The following is a 20,691-nucleotide window of genomic DNA, read 5'->3' on the forward strand; positions in this document are numbered from 1 at the left end:
CTAATGCAAGCAACACCTTGAGCAAAGCCAGAGTGGTAACTCTGGTGTACAGTAACTGAAGTGGAATGTTACCTGTGCAAAGTTAATAAGCCGGAAAGAAGTGCCCGGCCAATGGGATGGCATGAACAAGAAATTAAGTTATTACTTGTTGGCTATGCCTCGGTAGCATACTGGTCCTAGTAGGCATGCATAGCAAGGGCCTTATTTCAATGACTGGAGGGGCTGCAGCCCGTCAAATACACTTCTATTCAGAGCACGTTGAAGAACCCACATGTCTCCAAGAAAATGTGTGCCAAACGTTTTTCACTAATCCACTGTCTCTTATTCATCTTTTTTTTTTGTACCATTTCTAAATCAGTGCACAAACTCTACATGTCAGGTTGTGATTAACCAATTTATCTTTTCTCTCTCTTTGAGCTCTGCTTTCAAAGCTGTAAACACGCTAAAGGCAATGATATTCAGTCGAACATATTTTATTCCATCTGCAGTCACTTTTTCTATTCGTGTGTGATTTGCGGTACAAAATTTGATATTTGTACACCCCTGCAAAAAGGTGTATCGCAGGAGTAGTAAATCTAATTTCTTTGGAAGAAGTGAAAGTTTTTTTTTCCCCAATCTGAAGCAGCACACACAGCATGCTTTTTCTGTAAATTACATACCCTCCATTATAGAAAAAAAAGAATTTGGCAGTCGTTTGACTTGTGTGAGTAGTAGCGCTTGAGCGGGGGAAGCACAGTTTGAATATCGTTCTGATTTTTTTTTGTTCAGACTGACGAGTGTGACACTGAGCAGTGATATCAGTTGAAATACTTTGCCTGTCCACCCGTGAGACTATTTAGCTTGCAGAGCCAATATGCACGGCACGAATACGAGGCAATAAAGCCGCAAAGGCCGGAACCCGGATATATATATATTGTAAGAAAACTGAGCTTGAACTCCCCGCTTCTCACAGTCGGCGGCTGTCCTCTTTGCTGTCTTAGTAAATTGACCACTGGTTGTGCTCAGCTCTCTTTTCCCAAACCTTCACGCCTCTACTCCGGTCAAGACGAACTCCATGAATAGGATGAACAACACTTTTGCTTGCTTGTAACATCCACAACGCAAAAACCTCAGCTTACAATTTCCGGTAATACATATTTTTACGGTTTCCTCGAGTTTGTCTAATACCCCTGTCACACGGGCACTTTCAATCGCGATTGAGTCGATCCATGCTACACGGCAGTTTCAATCGCGATAGAGCTCGATCGTGTTCGAGCTCGATCCTGGTTTCTCAAGCACGATCGAGGCTTCCAAGCGCAATCGAACGAAAGCGGCGATACTCTCGTCCCCGCTCAGTAATGACACAGAAGGTGAAAACTTCAACTAACGCTACAAACTGCGTCAAATAACTTGACCCAAATAAGCGTGAGGTAACATTTACATAGTTACGTATACCTACGACTGCGAGAAGTTACCAGACGCCGGCCGCAAGTACAATGTTAGCTCCATCTAGCGTACACGAGTGCAACCGGTGCAACTGTTCGACCGCGATTGAAACGGGCCGTGTAGCAGCGGCAGTGCGTCGAGCGCGCTTGAAAACTCGATCGCGATTGAAAGTGCCCGTGTGACGGGTATTAATGAGCATCTACTGTATATATGCTCTACCCTGCTCTCCTTACTGTCGTTCTCTGTGTATCCTGTGCAGCTACAGCCCTTACTAAGTGGGCCCAGATGGAACCCGCTTGTCTTTAGCGTGTGTGAATGAGACGCAGCATAAGTTGCTCTTCCTTTAGTTTTTTTTCTTTAAATGGCCAATTTGGAAATGCTTAGCACAAACTCAAGCGTTTCCGTCCGAGGGGTTCGGCTTTTGAGGCACCAGACACGTGCATGAATATATCGTGGTCAGCCTCCCTAGTGCGTGTGCACTAATAATACCCTGCCCTTGCGAAACCTCGAGTGGGCATGTGCCATTCTTCAGCACACTAGCAAACAGTTTGTCGTAAGAAGCATGCTAAGCTCCTTGTTAAGTGTGTGATGAGACACCCTTGACTTGACAAGTTTACATAAGCCAAATGACCTAATGTATTAGGGACCATTTGGAAACGCGCACTTTCGGTAGAAAATTACCCAGGCTGTTTCATTGCAAAGGTTGTAATTGTGTACCCAAATTGATAATCAAAAATAGCGGAAGGAAGCTGTGGTGTAATGGCACATTAAGTTTGTATCAAATGAAGAAGAACAATATGTGTGAGTGAGACCGCTCTTTATCAATCTACTCCAAGGAATGTGCCTTCTTAGATAAGTTCTTTTTGTGTGTGCTCTGGTCGAATGCTTGTGGCCTTTTGTTATTGCTTCTCTCATACATGATGGACATACCCTAAATAAATCAGTTGCAAGTAGCGTCCATCCTGTTAGTTCAATCCTGGGCGATTTGGTATAAAACAGCACCTCATCCTAACGCCAAATACAAGCATAAAACAGCGCAGCACTTTTCTGCTGTGTATGTCTTTGTAGCTACCTTGCTGAAATTAATAAGCGATGCAGGCATCATAGTGGGTAGCACAAGCCACATGCACTAACTAGAGCTTCTATGTACAGTTAAAATGCATTGTCCGTTTCCTTGTTCACCCTTCGCACTAACTTAAGATTACATGCTTTTTTAGATTCTTCTAAACGGAACACAAATGCTGGCACACGTCAAATTATGCAACGACTAAAGATCCCACATACACTACAAATTCAAACAGACTTGACAAGCTGATACACTACAAACATACCGAAGCGGAGCTTGCAGGCTCTAGTAGAATTAGGTTATTCATGGAAGTCCTGAGTAATTAGTCACTATTGCTAGGCATATTCCATCACAACTACGAGATAAAAGTGACGGCCGGAAGCACGCCGGTTAATACACGAAGAAGCACAGGCACCAATGTCGAAAGCTTGCAGGGAGCGTAAAGCTCGCCTTCCACTCTCAGATTCCTTGGCACAAACGGGTGGCGGTGCTGCACCAAAGGCACCAAGGTGAGCCAACTTCACACAAGGATCGCACGGAGAACACTCAGCAGCAGTTTGATGAAAGCAACCAGCAAGATGCACAGTGGAGATGGGCTTCTTCTGTAGATCGGCTGATGCGCGATACCCGCTTCTAGGTTCTGTAGTGCTGGGCCGTGCTGGGCAGCATCACAGCAGAGCCTTCTATACAACTCTGCATCACAGCAGACCGCAGCGACTAAAACCCACGACCGGAGCCGGTCGTGGCTAAAACCCGCCCGCAACACGGTCGTTGTTCCGGGCGCGTTGCAAGTGTTGCCAGCATAGCCATGAGGGGCAGCGCATAGAGTTTCTTATAGCGTCCTCGATAAACACGCACCGGTGTTGCCCCCAAAACCGGCGCGGTGCACAGTGCCCCACGACGGTGCGTACCGGCACGGAGCGTTGATCGAGGACAAACGGGGCGGTTCTACACAGGCGCCATCTCTTAATCTAAGAAATCAACTCATAAAAACGTTCACAAGTAACAATACAGCACTGTAATGAGACACAGCGCTATTTGAAAGTGGTATTTATTGAAGGCCAATGATTATATGTACGCACAACTTAAATCCGTCACACATGCGGAACAACGTACCGCCACCGCTTCCACTAAACAGGTACATACAAGCTGCTTCTCATCTTCGTTTGAGCCACAATGCGAGTGCCTGTTTTGTTCCGCCCTTCCGTTACAGCAAAACAAGTAGGTCTTCATCGTCTGGGCACTCCGGTAACAGTTCATGATAATTCGATCGAACGAAACGAATGTCAATCCCCAACTTTCTGGCAATGCATGCAGCCGTCTTTGAAGTACACAAAGTTCGCGTCCTCATTTACAATCACTGGTAGTTGTTACCGCCGTTAGGAGACTGTCGCATCGTTGCCCGATGAATTCACAAGCACGCCATCCTTGTCAGCAACAATACATAGGTCCGTCCGCCTTGACACGAGTGCGGCGATGCGCCGTCGCTGCAGCAGACGGCGGAGGAAGCTCCTTCGCCGGCATCGTCCGCGATGCATCTCGGGACTGCACGCTGGCGCACCGTCGACTCTCTCGGTGCGCGGCGGTGCAACCAAAAATTGCCCCGCGACGGTGCACCCCGGTTTATCGAGGACGGACGGTGCACACCGGTGCGGTTTATCGAGGATGAAAAGGCGCACCGGTGTGCCCCGGTGTGCACCGGTGCGGTTAATCGAGGATGCTATTAGTAGGTATACTATAAGAAACTCTATGCTTCGCTCTCCCTGTATTAGACCTGTGCGCCGCCGCGCCACGCCGCCGCCGCCGCCTGTTTTGGTCGCGCCGTCTGCGCCGCCGCCGAAGTCGCGGGAATGAGTACGCCGCCGCCGCCGCCGGGCAAAATTTTCGGCGCGCCGCCGGCCCCGCGCCCCGCCTATTATGCGACTCTTCTGAAGAACGAAGGAGTATGAAAGGAAAATACGTCGCTTCGCTGGAAGTTGTCGTTTCTCCCTCTGCAAGAAATGCCTCTCTCAGCGGTGCTGTTCGTCGGGAAATAATCGCGATCCACCATGCATAAACGGATTATTTGTACATTCAACCTGGAATCAGTCATTCTGCTGCTCTTGTGGGGAGACTTCTAGTCCCCTTCCTTCTCCTCCTTCTCCGAATACCTTTTCTTCCCGCCCGTCCGCCCCATACCAAGCCTCTTGAATGCGTCCCGCGACCTTGTTAACAAAGGATAAATGCGTGATTGCCTACCGTCTCGACGCGCTTGACTCGGAATCCTCTTGAAGCATCCCAGCTTTTCCCTCTGCCGAGCAAGCACGACATGTTTCTTGTTTTATCCGCTTTCTCAGAAACTCTAAAATGACCACGCACCCATGTTACTCCAGGCCCCCATGGTTAAATAGGCCCAACCGACTCTCTCTGTGTCAATAGCCCTCTTTCTTTCTTCTCCAAAGGGAAGTAGGATGGAGGACAGGAGCGAACGCAAACTTCAGCCCCTCAAGCCATATTATTTCTACTGTACAAACATGACCAAAAGTGTTTGAACACCTTCCTTCTTAATAAAGGCCCGTCCCTTGGCGTATTAATAACATAGTCATCCAACGGGGATAAAAGTATACACTGCAAGGAAAATAAAACACTAACACAAAAGATGCGGTCTCAGAGCGACTGATAAGAATAAATGCGGATGAAAGAGAACGACCGAAGTACACAAGTCTCCAAAATCAGTGCGCCAGCTCCTCCCACCACTCATCGATTCTCTCAAGGGGACAAGCGGCTAACATCGAAGAATATATGAAACACCATAATCAGCACGGGAGCAGTGCACAAGAAACCGCCGCAGTAGCGCGCAAGCTTGAATGGGCAGCGTCATGACGGGAAGAGTGCACGGGAAGTGGGTCAATAAATGAACTGTCCAGGTACGCAGGAAGGGTCAATGAAAGCGCAGCTAGGATCTCCGGAACTGTGAGCCTGGCACAAGCATTCACAACTCATAAACGTCAGCAATGCATTACTTAAACTAATGTGAAACACGAAATTGGAAGGAAATTCTAATACCCGCACAACTTCAGACAACCAATGTCGTATTTGAGCACTGTGATAAAATAGCGTCCCAGAGGGCAGAGGAGCGTACGTCATGCTGCCCTTTGTCGCTGGAGGCCAGTTAACTAGACGATTTGGAGAAAAAGAATTCAGAAATAATGGTGAAAGGTACCATAAGAAAATCTACAGAAATTCAGAGGGTTGTCTACGAATGCATTCTTACTCCTCTTGTCTTCATTGCGAGTTCTTTACAGCCGAATTAGGCTATCCCAAACAGAGCTTCGACGAGCAATGTCCACGCTCCGCAAGAAAGCTATGATTTTGAAACGTAAAAGTTGTATATTAATAGCGCGTGCTGCGTGACGTGAACGTGATTGATTGTGGGGTTTAGCGCACCGAAGCTACACATGAGCTATGAGAGAGAGAGAGAGAGCGAGACAGAGAGAGAATAAATTTCGTCAGCACAAAAATTGCGGAGTAGTGTCCTCATTTCAAGACCCCATTCGTGGTGCCAGCTGCGACGGCCATTTCCACCAACCGAAGCTGGTCGTCCGCACTGGATCAAAATTAATCCAAAGCGCCTCATAGCCCATGTGTTTTTTGACACCTGTGATAAAAAAAACCCCATGGGGATATACAGGCGCGCTGTAGTGGGGGGCTTCGGATTAATTTTGATCCCCTGTGGATTTTTACCGTGCGCCAACATCTCAACACAATGGGATTTTCGCTTTTCCACTCAATCTGAAAAGCAGCCACCGTGGCTGTGATGGGTGAACCCCGGAAACGGAAAAAATGGTCCCATACTCCAGTCGACGTGTTTCCCTTCAAGTTAGATTTGAACTTTTTTGCGCTTTTGATTTTATCCCTTTGCGTTTTAGCCAAAGGGTTGAGGAAGAGATGGAATGCTTTAATATTCCTATAGGGGCACAAATTAACGCCATGGAGGCTAAAACCTAACAAACCAAATTGGGTCGACAGACGGACGGTTTGATGGATGGGTGGATGGATGGATGGATGGTAGGGCTGAGCATCGATAAAAAAATTTAATGCAAGTAGTTGGATTAAAACCACACAAACAACAATTGCGAAGGCAGGAAGCATGGAACCGTCGGTTTAGTAGCTTAGTCGGACACAGCTAGCCTCTCAGTGTCTGGAATGTCATAGAAGCTCTACGCTGCGAGGTGTAATCAGTATCGGTGAAAATTGAACTAGAAGCCGTGGGAGCTCCACCAAAGAAGCGCACAGCGTCGTCCCAGGTCTAGGCCATTTCGGTGTACGGACATATCGGAGTACGGACGTTTCGGTGCACGGCATTTCCTTGCGCGAACATTTCGGCGACCGTATTATCGGGTGCTTGTTTGCTTGAAACAGCCGTTATATTTTTATTTTCGCTTAACATGGGTTTTGGACAACAATCTAGGGCAGCGATTGCCTTTTAATATTGATGTCGTGTTCGCGATTTTTTGCCAGGTATTTGTAGAAACTGAACATTTTTGTATTTTTCTTTAATACCTAGTTCAGGGAACACCTGTTTTGCAGCCAGCTGATTAAATTCTTCTGCACATGTTTTTTTTTAATTTACGGCAAGACGTTATTTATATTCGCGCTTTTTGGGGGCATGCTAATCAGCAAAGACAATTTAGCCGATGTTTTCGATGGCTAACGCATTCTTTATGTATTTTTTTCTAAATAAAATGCACACTCTCACAATCCTCAACTTTCCAAACATTCGGTTGCCCCTAAAAATGCAGACAATCTTATGAAAAGTTTATTTAGGCTGCGTTGTCATGTTTAAATGAATTTGGAGACACTGTTCTCGCCAGCTTTTTATTTTTACGGACAAGTTTAGGATATTGTCGCGGAGGAAGAACGGGCCTTTTGAAAACAGCTGCAGGTTCTATATCTCATCAATGCTGATCAAGCGCGTACAGGTTGTGCGTACAAATACCACCAATTCTGGTCGGTCAAACCAACCTCAGTTTTAGCTTTACATGCTTACTTTCATTTCCTTTTAATTCTCGCAGCCCCCCCCCCCCTCCCCCTCCGTCTGTTTGTAAGTTTTAGCCTTCCCAGAATCCCAGATTTCTTTTTCAGTAATATTATGGGTATTATGTTCAATTTCCCGTGGAAATCTTACGGGCAAAGCGGCCATCACCTTCTCCAAAGAGTCCGCGCATTGATGCAAGAAAAAGCGATACATTCGGCGTGAGCTCACATGACCTCTGTAGTGCTCAACAAAAAGCCACCCGAAAAGCCGCTGAGGACACAATGACCAGGATCGTTCGCGCCTGTCGCCCCCATCGAGGAACAAGCTCGTTGGCTGCATTCTTCCGCGCGTCGCGGCCACACGGAAGGCGCCCCTCTCCAGGAATCGCTCTTTCCTTTCAGTCGCCCCACCTACAATTAACTCTTGAAGTCGCGCATATCATGGACACCCCAGACATTCCTCCTTTTCTTCCATTGTAAGAGGGGAAAATTTTGAATAGGCTGGTTTTGCGAGAGCCGCGACAGTCGTATTCACGTTTTCGATGCCCAGTTTACACTTTGAAGAAACACAAGTGACACCCCCCTCTATCTACCAAGGGGGCTGGTCTAAGCACTTAGCCCTCCCCACCCCCACCCGTTTAGCCACTCCACCGTGCGATCAATGGCTAGTTTTCGAGTAGAATCAACACCGACTGCAGGAATAAATCGATAGAGAAAATTATGAATTATGAAAATGGATGCACGCGTGCTTAAGCTAGCTCGTTTCCTTTCTTTCTTTCTTTTCGCGGTGGTTTGGCGGACGGGGAAGGGGGGGGGGGGAGGTAGGAAGTGACTAAAAGCAGCAGCATCTTGCAGCGGTGGGTGAAGTGAAATCGAAGCCTTTCGATAACACTTGAATTAAAATATTAGAGTTGTTCACATGAATGCTGAAATAAAAATGGTAGAAGGGAAGTATATTAACAACGTTAATTTTTAACATTTAATTTCGAAATTGGGTTTTAGGCGCTAATGCTCTCGAACGTAAAATTATATCGTCTGACGAAACGAAAGTATTAAAGCTAAAATGTTTAAAGAAATGCCTGGGACATCCCGTGCACCGAAATGTCCGCAGCGAGACTTGCTGCACCGAATTGTCCTACACATGTCCGGATCCCCCACGGTTTTTGCATATTTTCTTTTCCCCAAAATCCTCTCTCTCTCTCTCTCTCTCTCTCTCTCTCTCTCTCTCTCTCTCTCTCTCTCTCTCTCTCTCTCTCTCTCTCTCTCTCTCTCTCCTCCACCACCACCACCACCACTCCGCGCCGCGCCGCCGCCGCTCCGGGGACCCCCGCGCCGTTTCACGCCGCCGCCGGAGGTGGGAACACCGGCGCGCCGCCGCCGGCGATTTCTGACCGGCGCACAGGTCTACCCTGTATGTAAACACCGTGACGTCATGAAGCGCATGTGCGCGACGGGTGGCGTCTGCTGGCGGCCGCGAAGTGCGGTGGCGGTTGGCAGAACGCGCCTGCGCTGCCTGCGCCTAGGGAGCCTACATAAGCCGCGCATTCGTCGTTTAGGGTGGTGCCACTCTTTGACCACGGCCTCCGCGATCGGCTGCCGGCGGCGCGCCGTTGCTCCGGCCGTCCCATTCGGCGCGTCCCCCAGCAAAAACATGTAATTTGGCTAACTCCGCAACGCGCCGTGAGGTGGCGGTGATAGCCGATGGTTCGGCAGCTTGCACCGACTCCCCTGGCCGGCTTTGTGGGGCCTGAGTTGCTGCGTGTTTTCACGGCCGGAATTCGCGTTACTGGGTTGAAGCTTTATTTTTGTTGAGGTGACAAACCGAACTACTGGGTCATGAAGTCCGCTTGTCTCAGAAGCTTCGAGGAACAGCACTGAAAAGTTAATCGCGCTGTGATTGCCGCGCTTGATCGGTGCAGGACATTTCCGTGCGGACATTCAGGTGCGCGGATATTTGGGTGCGAAAACTTCTCGGCTACAGAATTATCGGGTGCTTGCTTGTTGGAACAGCAGTTATATTTTTATTTCCGCATAGGGTGGGTTATGGACAACAATCGAGCGCAGTGGTTGCATTTTTATATTGGCGCCGTGTTTGATTTTGCCAGTTATTTTTAGAAGTTGAACATTTGTATATTTTTGCTTGATACCTCGTCCAAGGAACACCTGCTATGCAGCCTATTGAATATATTCTTACACACATGTCTTTTTTAATTTACAAAATTTCAATTTATATGCGCTTTTTGCGGCGTGCAACCCAGATAACAATTAGCCGCCGTTTACGATGGTGGTATTCCTTCTTTATGCAGTTTTCTCTAAACGAAAAACACAGTGTCACTATCTAAAGAAAGCAGCATTACAAGCATTCGGTTGCCCCCCAAAACGCAGAAAATCTTACGAGGAGTATATTAGGGAGTTTTAGTATAGCGTTTTAGCTGTATCGTTAACGTTTTGCGGGCCGCAATCGCGAACGGATAGCGCCTCGTTATGCTACGGTTAGCGTGCCCGCTAACGCTATGGGCGCGCTAAAGTGGTGCTTTCCGCTATACTAAAACTCTCTATTATCTCTATGTATGCAGGTTGTGCGCTGTCACACTAAAATGATCTTGCAAACACTGTTGTCGCCACCTTTTTTTTTTTTCATACAGTACAAATCTCGCATACTTTCGCGTGGAAGAACGGGCCTCTGAAAACAGCTGCAGTGTGTACATGTACAAAGCAAACATGAAACCTGTCATCATTGCTTTACACATGGATGGGCTTCGATATCAGTAATTGAAAGATTAAATGCCTTCAGTCTTGGGTCCAAAATAGAGAAAATTGGGCTTGCCTGTGGTCACCGAAATACGTTTAAGAATACAATGTTATCGGGGTGCATCTGACTTCAAGTTGTTTTATTTGTTGCGACTGAAATTGAAACTGTAACTTGCTCAACGCACATGTCTAGAATAGATTGCCATATCTTTGAGGCTATCGCTCAACGTAATACTCTTTAAACGTGTTAATCCTAACAATATGACGGGTGCTTCCACCCAACAGGCATTAATTCGAAGGCCAGATAAGAGCGCAGTCATCCGTCGTGCGAATGACGCGATTACGCCCCGCGCTCTGCTTAACTGCATTGACCATGCAGATTATATAAAGTGGGTAAGCCTGGATAATAAATACCTGAAAAAAAAATTCCCCCGCATTTCCCCGAGGGGGAGAATGTGAAAGTGCGAATGCACGGTTGTCGGCCCGCTTGCGGCGCTTGCGCTCGGCCCCCGCAGCCCACCCCCTCGCCGCCTTCTCTTCCATCTCTTCCATCGGGTTTGTAGTATCACGTGTACACCACGCAGTTATCAAGCCGCTATAACGCCGCTGAGTCGCCAACGCACGCCGCTGACGACGTAGTTTGAATGCGTTAAAGATATAAGGCGCGTCTAACACTGATATCACCGTCGCGTCTGTGGCTTGGTCGGTAGCGCGTCGCGCTGCGGCCCGCAAAGTCCTCGGATCGAAACCTGGCGCCGGATGCTGTTTTTTCTTTAAACAGCACTGCGGACGCCGACGCCGCCGCCGCCGCCGCCGCCGGCGGTGGATGGTTTGGGGTCGCTTATAAAGAGCATTCGCTCTTAATAATCACCTTTTAGCGAACCGAACGTTATTTAAGCACCAGAAATTTTCCATTGGTAGTAGGGAATATTGTCCGTGTGTCGAAGGCGTCATGCGGCACATGTTAAAGAAGTCGCATAGCTGCAATTGTAGGTAAAATAAATTCATTATTATCAGGTTCTATGAGTCGCTTTGCATCCATAAAATCAGCTGTGCTTTTTTTTTATTGCGATACGAAGCGCGAAAGTTGACGAAGCGCCATTTCGAGAAGCGTTGCAGCATACCCGGCTGTCGTTTCAACCATCGGCTCCGCGCGCCGTGGTGCGGCGGAAAACGGCGAAGCGGCCTCTTCGGAATTACGCTCTCTCCGGGCGATTGGGACGGCCGGAGCAACGGCGCGCCGCCGGCAGCCGATCGCGGAGGCCGTGCTTTGACACAGCTCGTGCCGCCTCCCGCCGTCGGGCAGCGTTGCCAGCACACGTTGCCATAGCAACGGGGCCGATACGGCGCCATGTTGTTCCCCAGTCGGCTCACTGCCGCCGTGTGCGTAAGGCTGCGTCTTTGCCGCCCGTGACTCGCGGTGACTTTTGTTGACCACGGGAAGCTTTTCGTAACCATGCCAGCTCGGTGAACGTGTGGGGAGTTGTGTGAGCACCAAAAATGCCCGGCTGTTGCGTTCCGCAATGTACGAATCATTGCAGAAAAGGCACACGGATGTTCCGCTTCCCGGCCAGCCCGAACCGAAGAAAGCGCTGGCTTGTACAAGTGAAAAGGGACCGCTGGGAGCCCACTGCTGCTTCTCGTGTTTGCGCTGTGAGTATTGCACCTCGCTTCATGTTTTTCGCACGCGTACTTGCAGCTATATTCTATTATGTAAGTGCTATGCACCTGCAACGCTTTCACCGAGCGCCGTCGTGTCCTCAACGTCGCCGCAGCGCCGTTGCGCGCCGGTAGCGGAGGCCATGGCTGTTTTGATGGCTTCCAGCGACGGCTGCGCGTAGCCGAGCGGCAATTTAGCGTGCGAATGCAGCGTGTGCGCAAGTGGATGCTTTGCGTGGTTCGATTATGCCGGATTATGCATGCGTGAAACGTGAATGTTCAAAACTAAGCCTGGTTATAAAACATCCTCGAAATCGGAAGGCCCGGACCGTTCACGCTTGCTACAAAAAAAAAAAAAAAAAAAAAAAAAAACGCGATTCTCGTCACTGCGACAAAAATTGGTCGAGACCAAGCGACAAAAGCGGTCACTGAGCGACTGCCAAATCTTCGAATGCGCTGCAATTCAGAGTTCGGCAATCGATTTTGAAGCTGCCGTGGGCTGGATATTCATCGGGTCGCCGAAAAAATTGGCTGGCGCCCCCGTAGGCTTTGTGAAATCTCCCCCTCTACCGTAGACTCGCCTCGTAGGTGTTGTGAAATCCCCCCTACCGTAGACGGGCAATTGTTCCCTGCGTTGCTTGTGCTGATATTCCGTGCGGGGGTGGAATATATGACTGATTCTTTCATGCAACACTGCCAAACGGCGTATGAGGGGTCACTAAAGTCTGCAAAGATTTCTGTGGCGAGCCGCCCCATAAAAATTCCCGTACTGCAATTAGAGGGCATAATCAATTTCCATTCCAAAAGATAAAAAACGCGCGAAAGCGATCATTCTGCTTCTCGAGCGAGTAATTCAAATGCATTATGTGGTTTTCAATTATTGTTTAGATTGACTTTTTTTGTTCTAGGCACATTTTGAAGATTCAAGTTTTGAGCAGCACCGACAAGATGGACTGAAAAAGTTGAGGCCGGATGCTGTCCCAACTCTCTTTCCCTATCGTGGTAAGAACATATCTGAACTCGTTATATAAAGCCGTAAAATGGACACAAATTTAATTTTCCTTTGAATTTGTGAATCTAGTTTGGGTCATTCAGAGAAAAGACAAACTCATCTAAATGCATTGCTTCAATTGCACTGCGGCATTTCGCTCTTATTTTTGTTTACTCAGAACATCTATAAGGAATAGTAATATGCTTTGTGTGGTGCAGACCATTCAAGAAAGTGCGTGATAACATTTTGCTTGTAATTTTTAGTCTGCAAAGCGAAAATAAGTATTGGAACTGTTTGCTGAGTGAGAATGCATAGGCAAGCATGTTATTGTAGTAATGTTTGTATGTTTAATTTTTTCCAGCTGCTCCAAAACACCGGAAGTCCGCGAAGAAGCGCACTTCTGCCATGAAACCTGCGAATTCGTCTAACACCAAGCGTGTTTGCACATCTGGAGACATTCCACAGCTGCCTACGGATCCTTGCGACATAACGAGTTTTGAGCACGGTGTTCAGTTGAGTGCTCATATTTCAGCAGCCGTTTTACAGCCAGATGCTCTTCCTCATGACACTGCTGAATTCGCGAGAGGTGATCCTCCAGAAGCCCACTTGCTGTCAAGTTTGCCCACCAACAAGGCAGCAAGCATCGGTACCAGCGATCCTGAGTCCAGGCTTGCTCACGCATTGGGAGATTTCTCATTTCCTCTACCGCCTACAAACAATCTAGAAAGTGATGCGGACAGTGCTGCCGAGTGCAGGTGTGAGTGTACATCCGTGCGTGTGCCCCTGCCATTTGTTCCTCCAGCCAATGACGCAGACAGCACTGGTGAGTTTGGGTGTCATCATGAGACAGTAGCCGCCTCTCCACCACACCTGTCTGCCAACAATCTAGCAAGCGACACAAACGCTACTCCAGGTTCATCCGTAGCCATTCTGAAACAGCTCCCTCCCAACACCGTAGCAAATGATGCAGGTCTCACTCCTCCACAAGAACAGTCAACCATGCCAGCTGCATTTATGTTTGGAGGCAGCACAACTCCCACATTGTCGACGTTGCATCGGGAAAATTCCGAGCTCCGGAAAAAAAACGCCGACTTAAGCAGAAGGTGTAAAAACTTGGTAAAACTGCATGAGCAGACGAGATCAAAAGTACGTAGTCTAAACAAGAAACTAAGGTTAGTTCAGCAAGAACTGAACGCATTAAGATCATCGACATTTCTTGCTGCAGATCAAACGAAGGCTCTAACAACAAAAGGCAGGGTTCGCAAGTGGTCAGTTCAGACTATACGCGTAGCCCTCCAAATAAAGCACGCATGTGGTACAACAGGCTACGAATTGCTCAGGTCTCTGTCATACCCACTGCCATCTAACCGGACATTGATTCGAAGAATGCGAAACATTCGCTTTCTGCCTGGTGTACTTACTGAAGTGCTGGATGTTCTAAAGCGTAAGGCAGAAACAATGGAAGACATTGAGAAAGATTGCGTCCTCTTCATGGATGAGATGGAAATTAGTCAAGGGTTTGAACATGACCGCTCTCTGGATTGCCTTTTTGGGGGTACGACACTTCCAGAGTCAACTGACAACGTTGCAAACCATGCCCTCGTGTTTATGATTGGAGGTCTAAACACGAGGTGGAAACAGGTCATCGCTTACCACTTCACTGGTCGTTCTACTGACGGAAGCCTTTTAAAGGAGCTTATATTTCATTTAATTGCGCTTTGTTTTGAGGTGTCCCTGAGAGTTCTTGTTGTAACAAGTGACATGGGAAGTGCCAACAGGAAAGTGTGGCAGCTGCTGGAGTTTTCAAGCCACAGGCACTCGCAAACTGTCTGCTCTATACCACACCCTCACTTGGATGGTAGGGAGCTGTATTTCATGGCTGATCCTGCTCACGTTTTGAAAAACATACGTGGGCAGCTTCTCCGCTCAGGAAGTTTTACCCTGGGGAAGGAGACGACAGAGGAGCATTGCATCCCAGGAAAAACTGTTACCCTTGAACATGTTGAGGCTGTTCTCGAATATGATAAAAAAAATGACCTCAAAATCGCTAACAAGCTGTCGGACATTCATGTCAGCGATGGACATTTCGCAAAAATGAAAGTAAACATCGCAGTGCAGTTGTTCCGTGAAGCACCTCCTGCCATTCGCTATCTAATCAAGCTCAAAATCTTGAAGCCGGAAGCTGAAGCAACTGCCTGGTTTTTTGACCTTGTCACTAAGTGGTACACTTTGATGTCATCACGACACCCCATCGTTGCTTTAAGTCATTTTGACCGCGCAAAGCACCAGGAAGCAGTTGGGACATTGCAGCTGGCATGTGCTACATTCACTCGGATGAACATGGGAGCAACTGCACACTGGAAGCCATCGCAGGCCGGTCTTTTGGTGTCTACAACTGTTGTGCTGCGCCTGTCAGAGGAGCTCCTGGTGAGGCGCGGGTACTTGTACCTCCTCACTGCTAGGTTGATCCAAGATTGCCTAGAAAATATTTTTTCAGTTGTGAGGTTGAAGAAGCCAGTTCCAAGTGCGTATGATGTTAAATGTGCACTGAAGGCCATTTGTGTCAGCCAGTTTGTACACACCCCTAAGACTTCGAGCTACAACATTGACGACAGCAGTCATCTGGCTGACTTGCTTGACCCAAGCTTAAAAAAGCTAGAGGAAGACCCCATTCAGCAGGCTGAGGAGTTAGAGAACTTGTTTGTGATTGGACTGACGGAAGCAGAGTGCGACATCGTAGCGTACATCGGTGGTTTCCTTCTGAGGTCTGTTTTAAAATCTATAGGTAACTGCAAAAGCTGTAAAGCAGTACTGACTGACAGTGCTCCTGGGAAATACAGCAGCCTCATCCAGTTGAAGGAGTACGTGAAAAATGCTGGAAATCTGATCCAGCCAAGCATGTCTGTAATGACAATTTTGATGGATTGTGAAGAAAACTTCAAAACGTTTGCTGAAATGGGTGAAGTCATGAAGGTGAAAAAGCCATTTTCAAGCATTCTGAGTGCCCTGCAGAAGTCTGTAAAAATGCACTTGGGATGTTGCAGTTTGCACAAGCCTACTGTAGAGAAGCTGCTTCTCGAAAAATATGTCCGAACAAGACTAAAGATTTACCTCAGGCAGCAGCATGAACACAGAGTAAATGGGGCAGCAAGCAAAACCTGTGCTGCAGCAAACTTGGAGTAGTTCAGCAGCCAGCTAGAACCGTAGAGCGTACGCAGCTGCGATAAATTTTTTTTTATGTGAGGACACTTCAAGACTTGGGTGTGGTACGTTCAATCATAATTTAGGACTGCCTTTGTTAAGGACTCTATGCAACTTCATTGCCGTACAATGATGATAAAGGAAAATTGATGCCTTATTTGTATAATTTACATTATAGTGTGTTCAAAATAGCTGTAAAATATTTTACTGCTAACATTTTCTTTTGCTGTTCCTCAGTACCAGCCCGAAAAAGGCATTCAAAACCAAGAACAGTGGTGTGCCTTCGTTCACATTGCACCTTTCTCTCGAGACGTTGCTCTCCATTGTGTCAGTTGCTCACGACGTGTTTTTGTTCTCGACTGATGTCATGTAATTTTCAGTGGGGTAATTTAAATTAACCCAGTGGGGCTTGGGGAATTTTCTTATTGATTTATTCCCCAATATTTTGGTTCATGTATGTATCCTTGCTCAAAGTACTACTTATGCAGACGTGTAAAATGCTTTCTCACTGTCATCAGTGAAGCAAGCCGTATTCTTCTCTACTTGCTTTCTCCTTCATTAGTTATCTCTGCGTTTGTCTCATCAGCATTGTCCACCTGTGTAGCCCATCTGGGCTTTAATCTTGCTCGTTGCCTGTGTGTTCAGTTTTTTTTCAACAGCTCCATTGGAAAAAAGTCACGAATGAGTGGTAACTTTTACATGCATTAGTCTGCTACGTAAAGTGCTTCTTGAAATTCGATGCCTTTATTAGCTCGGACACATTTACTTTGTGTGTTTTGTTGTATTTCCCATGTGCGCCTGTTGTTTGAGAAGGGGGCATCTGCATGTCACGCAAGCAGTGCAATAAAAGAATTTTACGTGAAGTTTGTCTTCCTTTATGCGTGTAATGAAAGTACGCTTCAAGGCATGATGACGTGTATGTTCAGCCATAGATGTAATATTTTGTGTTGCCACCTCAACAATATTCTTTTTAGTGTGTGTAAACGTGTTAAATTACACATTGGGCACGTTAAGATGCCCAGTTTGGGCAGAACGATTCAAGCATAGGCTGGGGAGGTTCTATAGGCAACAGTGGTTTAGTCTGTGCGGGCCATTTTTATTGTATCGGAAACTTTACTACTACACCGATATTTTCTATGCTATAGCATTTGCGGGGTACCCTAATAACATGTAGTGCCTTGTATCTGCACAAAAATGCGTAATTTGAAAAGTCAACCTATTCAATTGAATAATAGTGCATAAAAAATAAAAGGGTAATAGTGCCAAAACAATTAAAAAATGATATAAAAGCCAAAAACTGAAAATGAAATTACCGTCTCTCTAATCGGGCGTCATCGTGCAATTACCTAAACAGAACCTTCCCGGGTTAAGAATGACGGCGAGGTAAGGCGACATAAAATCCCCGACCATTTCCACTAACGTGAAACCTGGGGAAAAGCGAAGCGTGCGGTGTACAAGTGTATCCTCGGCGCTTTGGCGTTTTTGCCACGGAGGTGAAACCGTTGGGGGTAGAAGGATACAGCTTTGAAGCGCAGCGCGTTCTAGCGCGAGGCATTGGAAAACGAGTGACCTGGTGTGTTTTCCTAGTACGCGTTACGCTTTACCCTAAGGCGTAAACAAGGGTCCCGGTGTTTTAGTGCCATGACTACATCGACGACGACATGAGACGGCCACAGCCCGAGCCATTAAGGGGCTTCGCCCCTAAAAGAGACGTGTTCCTTCAATGCCACCAAGGAAATGAAACGTTCGTGCAACAAGCGTCGGAAGAATGCTTATGTATTAGCAGATAATTCTGAGATATATTTCGTGCTTGCCACCGAACTGACCTGCGAAAAATAATTGCACCGTAGCACGATTCTGCATGTGAAAAACAAGATACACCGGCTATGCGCCACATCGAGCTCCACGCACAAAAAATCGCGTATTCGCGCGCTTCTACGTACAGCTAGGGCCTCCAAAGGAGGCATTGGCAAGCCTTTACCAAGGACGTGAATGCCGCATTAAACGAATGATCCCACGATCTCAACTGTTCCCAGCAGCAGGAAGTTTTTGGAAAGCTGCTTGGCGATTAAACGAATGATCCCACGATCTCAACTGTTCCCAGCAGCAGGAAGTTTTTGGAAAGCTGCTTGGCGATAACCACGCACTATCGTTTCGAAGCAGGTCGTTCTAGAGATAGCCCATTCCGCGCCTCCATAGGCGCGGCGCATGCCGGCTCCCTGGGTCGGGCGGGCACTGGGGGTACCAATATGGCGGCCCGTCAAGTTTGGCGGCCGCCGCAGCCACCGTTAGGAAACCTTGGACTCTGCTGTCGCCACCCTAAACGACGAAGGCGCGGCTTATGTAGGCTCCCTACCTGCGCCGACGGCCCGCCCTGGCCGCGCGGCGCCCGAACCCGAAAGGAACGATGTGCCGTTGGTTCGGTCCGTCACTGGCCGCCTACATTATATGCAGGTGGGAGATCTAGCTATCCTAGCTGTGGCCGTCGCACCTCCATGTAGCTTTCCGCATCTACAACCTCCGCAACACTTTCGTTTACCGTTCGGTCAACTGAAGGGCGACGCTTTCGGATAATCAGTGCGCGACAGAACAGCCTAAACGAGTCATTCTGAAGGTTGGTGCTGTTGCGACGCATTCCAAGACTGTTTTTAAGATTCTTTGTGTTCGGACACATACCAAAGAAAGCTAATTCATTGTTGCTTTCGAGGTAACCGCTTAAGCTAAGCGCGGTGCCGCAGGCAGCGTATACACTCCCTGTTCGCTTTGCGTCGCCCGGAGACAGTGGCGTACACACGATTTCATGTCGAGGGGAAAAAGGAAAGGTAAAGCATGAAAGGATTAAAAGGTAAAATAAGCAGCAACGAAACAAAAATATGAAGAGCTACAGCCAAAAATTATTCCAATAAAAATATCGCGATGATGTCGTTCTCTACGTGATTTGCCGATTGTTTTGTTACCTTTTCCCCCAGTGAAATCGCGAAACGCTTCATCGTCTTTGTGAGAGTAACATATAGCAGCCACATATGGTTATTGCGTATAGCTTGCGGCAGTGCACTGATATAATTTTCGGTAGTCATTATTTCATGATAGTTGAAGTTAGTGTCCACGCCCGCTGCATACGCCAGTGTCGGGAGGCCGCAACAAAAGAATACATTCACTGACTCTGTTCGCTTAGGGCAAACCCATTTTTCGAGTCGCGTGAGCGGCCCATCTCGCGCCAAGAGCAAGATGCTAGCACGGCAAGCATGTCTGTTTTGCCGCATCCCCAAGGCAGAATATAATTGATCAAGGTAAAAATTTATTGTACTTACAAGCAATGAATTTCGTTTGTCTTGAACAGATCCCCCATAAGACCAAACTTGTCGTTGTGGATCTGGCGGCAGGCGGCTATCGCGGATCCCTCGTCGAAACATTCATTTCGCGTCGTCTAAGCAGGTTAGGCATTCATTGTGTTTTTAATACAGTACTCTGCCCCCTCAAAACATGACAATATTTCGCAGCAAGAAAATTTCCGTCTGCCCCCTACCCCCGGCGCTATTTCACTTGACCAAATTTCTGCTGGTCCTGCATGATAGCAGATGGTTGATAAATAGCGTCATTTCATGGCACGTATCAGCGCGGACTGCCAATGTAGACGGTATGACTGCGCTTTGGAGAACAGCAGAAGTTCGAGAATGGGAAATGTTGCTATGAGTAAGAGCAGACCATGTCGCTGCTCTGGCTGCCAGCCTCTTCGGCACATTGCGCGCATCCACAATACACGCCGAATTTACCTATTTGGGGACTCCGAAAAGTCTGATGCCGCTGATTTTTCTCGCAAGATTTGCGCAGCCGAGAGCACAGCAGCCCACCGGCATCAGAAAAGCCAACACATAAACAAAAACTCCACTTTTGCGCGCGTCTAATGCAGCCTCACTGCATACGCCCCGCGCGCCGGTCCGAATGTTTTGCCAACCAACCTCCCGGCCACACCCAGCACGTGCGCTTTCCGTGACGTCACGGCCGCCGCGTGACGTACCCCGGGAGAGGTCCATTGCGTCAGCGTGCTCAACGCGTTCTTCTTTTCGTTTCCCACGAGACCCAGCAACGCGAAATAGATACGATGATTCAAACTCCGCCAGTAAACCGCGTTGCGGCGATAATTTTAGCGCGGTTTTGATACAATGTCTTGTTTCGGCGGCGAGCGAGTAGCCCAACATGGCGGCGCCAGCGTATACGTGTCTCCACCCTGTACGATGGACGCGTGAATCAAGGCTCCCTAGGCTGCAGAGCGGTATATGTCATTGCAGACCACGAAAACAGACGATTTAGCGGGGGAAACCATAATTTTAACTTAAATTGATTAATTTCTCAGTGAATCGTCTGTATCCGGACTAGCGCTGGGGGCACTATAAAACACGAAATCTTTCGAATAAAACAAACTTATATTGTCTTTATGGCTTCTTTAAACTCCCATCGCTGTCCGCTCCGTCTCCACCGCGTGTCCATGCTCCTCATATACAGGTACCTAAACACTCTCGCGGCCCATTTTTCCTCCATGCCACGTAGTCTCTCCTGGTAGTCTAGCTGGAGTGTACTAGAA

Source organism: Haemaphysalis longicornis, unplaced genomic scaffold, assembly GCF_048455015.1.
Source record: "Haemaphysalis longicornis isolate Haplotype H1 unplaced genomic scaffold, Haemaphysalis longicornis Haplotype H1 scaffold_1, whole genome shotgun sequence".
Classification (NCBI taxonomy): Eukaryota; Metazoa; Arthropoda; class Arachnida; order Ixodida; family Ixodidae; genus Haemaphysalis; species Haemaphysalis longicornis.